This window comes from Chlorocebus sabaeus, chromosome 11, assembly GCF_047675955.1.
Source record: "Chlorocebus sabaeus isolate Y175 chromosome 11, mChlSab1.0.hap1, whole genome shotgun sequence".
Taxonomy (NCBI): domain Eukaryota; kingdom Metazoa; phylum Chordata; class Mammalia; order Primates; family Cercopithecidae; genus Chlorocebus; species Chlorocebus sabaeus.
The window spans coordinates 128,908,695-128,915,228 of record NC_132914.1 but is presented as its reverse complement, the minus strand read 5'-3'; the positions used below and the strand labels follow the sequence as shown (position 1 = coordinate 128,915,228).

Here is a 6,534-nt window from a genome sequence, read left to right as displayed (position 1 = left end):
AGGCACACGCCACCATGCCTGGTGGAAACTATCTTTGGAAAGACCTTTTAGAGCAGGTGACCGTGGCAGCCTTTGAGGGCTAATATGGAGACATTGTGGCCAAAATGACAAAGAAGAAACCTCTTTTCCTCCCCACTGTGTATTTTATACTCTACACTTTAAACCACAGACATGTCTTATTTTGGGGACATAAAAGCAAAAAACTAAAAAAACCAAAAAGGCCCTAGAGCCCAGTGCATACAGACGTTGTCCTGGGGTGAAAGCACTTTGGCCGTGGTGGGAAAATGCCAGCCCTACCAGCCCCAGCGTCCTCTTTTGTAAAACGTTTGATTTCAGCTGGGAAATAAAGTTTTAGGGTTACAGGTCTTCATCTCTGATTCTGCAGCCTCAACACCCACTGTTTCCTGTGTTTTAAAAGAAACTTTTCCTAGTTTAGCATGGCTTTCTTTAGGTTTTCTGAGAAGTATGAAGACTGTACAGAGTCCTTGCAGCTCCTGTCCCGTTTCCTGTCACTAACCTCTGTCATTACCACGGTACATTCGTCACAGTTAATGAGTTTGCATGGATACATCACTCTTAACCCATGTCCACACTTCAGTCACACTTTATTAGTTTCCCCAATGTCCTTTTACTATCCCAGGCTCCCACCCAGGATCCCATGTGACATTCAGTCATTGTGTCTCCTTGGGCTGCTCTTGGCTGTGACTGTTTCTCAGACTTTCCTTGCTTCGATGACCTTGACAGTTGTGAGGAGGACTGGCCAGGTGTTCCGTGCATGGTCGCTCCGTTGGGATTTGTCCAGTGCTTTGCTCCTGATTCGCCTGGGGTGTACAGAGGGAAGGTGGCTGTCTCTCACGGTGTATTGAGGGCCCGTGTCATGGATCAGACATCATGGCTGACATTGACCTTGATTCCTGGCTAAGCCTGGTTGCCGGGTTTCTCCACTCTAAAGTGACTGCCCCTTTTTCCACTCTGTGCTCCTTGAAGTCGCCATGCAGAGTCTTGATCCCTGTCTCTAGTAAAGAGGGTGAGAGTGGTCCCTGCTGGTGGTGCTGCCCAGAGGGAACGGTGCTGTCGGCTGCCCTGGCTCTGTCCTTCCCCATGGCTGCACGATTGAGTCACAAGCCTACACTTTTGCACACCCTTGGCTATTCACTGGTTCTTTATCTGTGGCTTTCACCGCATGTCCTGGGGACAGAGTTCCAGAAAGGATGGCCCATCCTCGTTTGTGTGTGAGGTATGTCGAAGGAAGAATAAGGCTGGACATCATTATTTAGGCCTTCGGGGGAAAGTTTTTGTGTCCTCTGTATGCAAGAATCAAGATGTATAATTCAGCAGCTGAAATCTCAGTCTTACTTTCACGTCTGGAAATGAATTATAATATATATACATGCAAATGAAGGAAGGTGACTTTTTAAAATCCCTGTTCCATTTCTCTACAGGACAGTTTCTGCCATGTTCAGCTGAGCGTGCAGGGTCACATCACATTTTCCCTTTCTCTGAAGTTCATATTTTATTTGAATTCTGATGGGCGTTTATCACCCCTCTCCACTTGGAATGACACCGTCAGAACCCACTGTCTTTCGACATCTGCACCTCATTCCTTATTTATATGAGATTCTCCAAAGGCAGATGTTATGGAGCAGAAAATTGGTTTCGGAGCAGACTTTCTCCATGAATTTTCAGGACGACTATTGCATCAAACGCCCGTTAGTAGAAATGGAGTGTCTTAGGCTGTTCTCTGCTGCTGTAACAGAATATCACAGATGGTAATTCATCAAGACGAGACATTTCTTCTGCTTATGTTTTTGGAGGCTTCATGCACATGGCACTGGCCTCTGGTGTGGTCATCCTGTGGTGGAAGGATGGAAAACAAGAGGGTGAGTGATTGCAGAGCCTGGCCTCCTCTCCTCTCCTCCCCTCCCCTCTCCTCTCCTCTCTCCCTTCCCCCTTCTCCCCTCCCCTCCCCCTTCTCACCTCCCCTCCCCATCCCCTCAACTGCGTTAGTCCAGGGGCTGCCTGGGGGAGTGGGGATCCCAGAGCCACCTGCCCCATCCCCTAGTGGCCATGGGGTCTGCTCCACCTTCCTCCTGCCCCAGCCTGGGCCCCACCTGTTCTCCTGCCTCCCCCATCCTTTAGAAGCAGAGGAGGCCATGAGGATCCAGCACCCACAAGTGAGCTCTGTGTGCCCTTCCCAGGGAGGGGAGGGGAACCCCCACCTGATGTCACCCTCTTTCAATGACAAGGCTCTTAATGTGTGATTAAGATTGTTCTTGGGCGGTTCTCGACCATCACCCACGACTCTCCTGGTGTCCACTGCATGATGTCACCCTCTTTCAATGACAAGGCTCTTAATGTGTGATTAAGATTGTTCTTGGGCGGTTCTCGACCATCACCCACGACTCTCCTGGTGTCCACTGCGTGATGTCACCCTCTTTCAATGACAAGGCTCTTAATGTGTGATTAAGATTGTTCTTGGGCGGTTCTCGACCATCACCCACGACTCTCCTGGTGTCCACTGCAACCATCTCAACCCAGAAGCCCTGGCAGGTGCCGCGCGACCCGTGTCTCGGGGACTGAGCCCAGGTGTGCAGGTTCAGGCCCTTGGTAGGAAGTGCCAGAGACAGACATCAGCAACTGATGCAGAAACTAACCCACAGGCAGGGCGCCGGGAGGTCCAGGCTTTGGGACACAGGCCCTTCCGAGCCTCCCTCCCCCACCCGAGGTTCCAGCGTCATCACCATGGAGGCAGTCCCAGGTGCAGCAGGGACATTTATGTCCTAACCAGCAGGATCTAGAGGGGCACGTGGCTCCCTCGGATAAGTCAGGGCTCTCCCCGGAGAAGAAGACAAGGACGTGTGGTGAGCACACACACAGGCAGCGCCAGAGCCCAGCACTAGAGCCGGGTTCACTCCGCTCTTCCCCACAGTGCTGAAGCACACCATTGCGTCACCATGGTTTTCTTGGTGTGACAAGTAATGTTTTTCTAAATACCCAAGTGCCACAGATTGGGAATGTTTTACTTTTTAATAAATGAAAGGTCATTAGAGTAACTGACGGTGGGTGACTTCACCTTTGCTGCATTCAAACTCGCAGTGTCACCAGAGAGGAGGGCTGCGGCCACACTGGTAGGACAAATGCCTGGCTTGGCCGTCCACAATCAGGAGAGGGCGAACAGCTGGGGGCAGTTCTCTGCGGAGCATCAGAAACCCTGATGCCAATCAGCAGATGCCCGGGAATGTGTTGGCTCACATCGTGAGGAAATCTAGGTTATTCTAGCTGGTTTCAGGTGTGGCTGCATTCTGGCCTCTAGAGACATCTCTCTCTCTATCGCTCCATCTCTGTTTCTGTCTCTGTCTCTCCCCTGCTCTTCCTTGCTCTCTCTCTCTCTCTCTCCTGGTCTCTCTCTTTCTCCCTCTCTTCCCTGCTCTCTGCTCTCTTTCTCTCTCTCTTTTTTTTTTTTTTTTGAGACAGTCTTGCTATCTCCCCCAGGCTGGAGGCCATGGCATGTTCTCTGCTCACTGCAAGCTCCGCCTCCCGGATTCACACCATTCTCCTGCCTCAGCGTCTCAAGTGGCTGGGACTACAGGCATCGGCCACCGCGCCCAGCTAATTTGTTTTTTTTTTTTTTTGGTATTTTTAGTAGAGATGGGGTTTCACTGTGTTAGCCAGGATGGTCTCAATCTCCTGACCCCGTGATCCTCCCACCTCGGCCTCCCAAAGTGCTGGGATTACCGGCATGAGCCACCACGCCCGGCCTCTTTTTTTCTCTTTCTCTCCTGCTCTCTCCTCTCTCCTGCTCTCCCTCTTGCTCTCGCTCTCTCTCTCTCCCCCCTGCTCTCTCCTGCACTCTCTCTCTCTGACTCTTAGCTCTTCCCTCCTGTGCTGCTTCCATCTCAGGCCCCACATGCTGTCCCCTGGGAGCCCCAGAATCCCCTCTGACTGTGACCCCATCAATGCTGCAGCACCTCCCAGCTCACCTGTGTTTAAGAAACAGCACACGCCTTCCCCAATAGCTTCTGTAGTGGTCCTGATCTTGCTCTGCTTGGCCCGGATGGGGTCATGTGACCCCTACCCCACAGAGTGCTGCCCTAGGGAGGCTGTGCGTTTACTATGCGGCCCGATCACGTGATTCACGTGTGTGAAAAGGCGAGGGCCCCACCCGGCCCACAGGGACTGGATGTGGGGAGGGGCAGCCCCCCAGGGAGAGCCAAGAGCATCATGGGAGGGGGGAGGGGAGGGGCTGGGGAGGAGCCTCGTGTCCGGGGGCGGGTCCTTCCCGGCAGAGCCGTCCGCCGTGGTGTTCGGGGGCTGCCGTCTCTATTCACGCCCCCAGGGACCCTGTCTGGGCTGGTCAGAGTCCGCGTCAGCCCCAGGAGTGTGTGTGCTGCACACTTGACCGCGTCCGTCCTGCACACGCAGCAGCAGAAAGGCTGAAAGCCCTGGTCTGTTTCACACCTCAGTGAAAAATTAAGTCTTTTCATCTGTGAGGACTTCAGTCCTAACGACCCAGGCCGCTGGACTCCCGAGGGGGCTTCCGTCTGCTCCATCACTCAGGACCCCATCCCCAGAGCTGAGACGGGCAGGCCCTGACTTTTCCTGCAGTGCGTCTGCCACGGTTTGTTGCCCAGGATTAATGCTGCTTGTGATTGACAGCGTGCAGAGAGACCAAGACGGACGTGGACCAGGGCGGCTCTGCTCCCAGCTTCGCGAACGCTGGCGCCTGCGTCTGGAAGGGAAGCCCTGCAGGCTGGGATTCGGGAACGCGGGCGCTGGAGCTTCCTGGGAGAGGCGGACAGGACTCCCCGACCTGGTGTCCCCAGAAACCCTGGCAGGTGCCGCGTGACCCGTGTCTCGGGGACTGAGCCCAGGTGAGCCGTCAGAGGCAAGAGCTCAGCTCCAGGTCAGGCAGGCCTGCGGCTGGATTCCACACCACAGCCGTGCGGCTCTGGCCTCAGTTTACCCACCTGTAAAATGCAGATGACTGTCGTATTGACATGAATGCCTCGGAAGGTGAACGAGGCCGTCCTGCGAAGACGGCGCGGACACATCCCAGCTCTCGATCACGATGGGCAGTGCTAATATAATACAACAACGTGAGGTTGGGGGCTGCTGTTCACCCCACCCAGGACGTTTCTGCTGATTGTTTTGAAGCCCCGCCGTGAATCTTCCCTTTTCCCCGATCCTAAATCTCTCCCGCTGCTGCAAAGCCGCCCTGAGACATACGCAGGAGGTGGGTTCTGGAGACCTGTTGCCCAGCCAGCTGGAGGGACAGAGCTCCAGGTCAGGCACCCCTGCATCCCCTCCCTAGGCTCCCGCTCCTCAGCCCACGTCCCACAGTCCAGATCCCGCACCTCCCCCTCCCCTTTCCTTTTTCCTCCCATGAGACCCACCTCTTCTGCCCCTCCCTGGCCTCCACCTCCTGCTCAGGGTTCAACACTGACCTCTGCTTCCCTCCACGTTTCCCTCCTTCTTCCCTTGGCCCCTGTCATCCACAGCAGACACCCCTCAGCTGCCGCCCCACCTCCTGCTCCTGACTCAGCTGGCCGCCCGCATCCTGTAAGGATCCTGCTCCTGACCCAGCTGGCTACCCACCTCCCGTGAGGACCCTGCTCCCGGACCCCAGCAATACGTGTCCTCCCACTTCTCTCCCTCTCACCGGCCCCTCCCAGGAGCCCCTTTCCCAGTGTCATCTCTTGGCTCCAGCTTCTTCGAACCAAACCCTGAACTCCATCCAGAGCGGAGCTGCTGCCCTGCTCCAGAGTCCATCTGGTCAACCCAAGTCAGCCCCTGGGACCCACCCCTGCGGGGCAGCCACATCCCAAGTGGGGAGAGCACGGTTGGCTCATCCGGGACACATGCTTACTGGCTTGTTCTATGTGATCGGGGATTGGGTCTGGGGGGCCTGTGGGGTTTGGGTCCCAGGGTGACTCTCACCTGACCCACCCCACGTGCCGGCCGCAAGTCACACGGGCTGTGCAGACGTGACTGTATGTTCCTCCCAGGCCACTCTGTTGTCCTCAGTGAGGCCACGCCGGGGAGGTGACAGTGATCACAGATGGGACATGTGTGGCATTGTATCCCCATGTGTGACGTGTGTCCTCTGTGCAGAGCTCAGGGTGTGGGTGCCATTGTGTCCCCACGTGTGACCTCACGTCCTCTGCACAGAGCTCGGGACACTGGTGCCATCGTGTCCCCACGTGTGACCTCACGTCCTCTTCACAGAGCTCGGGACACTGGTGCCATCATGTCTCCACGTGTGACCTCATGTCCTCTCTACAGAGCTCGGGGCTGTCCTCTCATGGCCGCCCCTGGATGGTCAGGCCCTGTGTTCCAGGCGGCTTCGACAGTGACTGTCCCAGGTGCTGCCGTCACTAACCCAGCCTAAGAGCAATAAAGCCGCCTGCCCTGCTGTGGAGAATGTGTGGGTTGCTATGCACCAGTCGCCATGGCACCAGCACCCGTGACTTCAGGTCGGATGAGTGTCTGGAGAAGAGTGAGCAGCGTCAAATGGTCAGGGGCCCAGGGTGCCTG

The 6,534-nt window shown here is 55.6% G+C and overlaps 1 long non-coding RNA gene across 2 annotated transcripts; it reads right to left on the bottom strand.

The window, feature by feature from the left end:
• Positions 1–588: 588 nt before the first annotated feature.
• On the bottom strand, positions 589–5,825 carry LOC103239422 (uncharacterized). 2 transcript variants are annotated; one of them, XR_012094625.1, is made up of 3 exons: positions 3,074–5,825; positions 2,220–2,603; positions 589–1,852 (listed from the first exon to the last, which is right to left on the bottom strand). It is a non-coding gene; the product is annotated as an uncharacterized lncRNA (long non-coding RNA). The 2 variants fall into 2 exon arrangements; XR_005236719.2 differs by having other exon boundaries at positions 2,220–5,825.
• Positions 5,826–6,534: the final 709 nt, after the last annotated feature.